Source organism: Bombus impatiens, unplaced genomic scaffold, assembly GCF_000188095.3.
Source record: "Bombus impatiens unplaced genomic scaffold, BIMP_2.2 scf_0102, whole genome shotgun sequence".
In the NCBI taxonomy this organism is placed as follows: Eukaryota; Metazoa; Arthropoda; class Insecta; order Hymenoptera; family Apidae; genus Bombus; species Bombus impatiens.
The window spans coordinates 3,141,958-3,142,886 of NT_176521.1; positions in this window are offsets into that span (position 1 = coordinate 3,141,958).

The following is a 929-nucleotide window of genomic DNA, read 5'->3' on the forward strand; positions in this document are numbered from 1 at the left end:
GTGAACCGCGAGACGGAGGGACGTTTAATTTTTCCTTCACGTGGCCGCGACACGCGAGATCCAAACTCTTTCTCGCAGCAGTGTAACGCGCGAACAGAAAATACGATCGATGCCGTATCGGTCGGCGAACGTTATCGATCACCGTTTGCGGAGCAACGCCACGAGCACCAGAAGAGATTTTAAGCACTGTTGACAGGGTAATTGCACGTATATCTGCACTGGATTGCGACAGACGAGACTGAGCGTCGCCGCGCGAAGCTGTTCCGCCGCGAGCCGCGCATGCGCAGACCGCCCTTCTATCCCCACCACTGTGCTTCGCCCGAACCATCCGAAAGATCGCGCGTCTCTTTCGCTCTGTGCCGTTTCTCGCTCGTGCTCGTTCGACGAAGACCATCGCCACTCGCCCTCTCTACACGCACACGATCAACGGGTCGCGCCGTGATCTTATTCCACACCTCCTTTCGGGGTGAGACGAAAACGCGAACACAGAGAGGGAGAAAGAGAATCCAAGCCCTCTGGATTCAATTTGCCGACCGAAACTTTTTGTTGAATAAGGTTTGTTACGTATCATCATTCAGTCGCATTAGGGCCATTGTCGAGCCACGGCTTCCTCCTCTTGATCTAACTAAAGACGTTATATTATATTTTCTAGCGCCTGTAACGTCTCCGTCGACGGCCGGCCGAGGCGACGTTGAATGCTATCCGGCAAACCGCAAACGTACTCTACCCACAAGCTACGATATCCCACTGACGCGCATTACACTCTTGTCCGTCTCGCATCGGTCGAGCTGTCCGCAGGCGCCAGGGTGTCGAACTGTGTAACAACATATGTATACTGATCCCTCGCTCGAAGGCACATCGACAACGCAATTCACGGAGTCTCGTTGGAAGTTCGAGAGGAGGATGTGAACGTCGACCTACGACAGTTA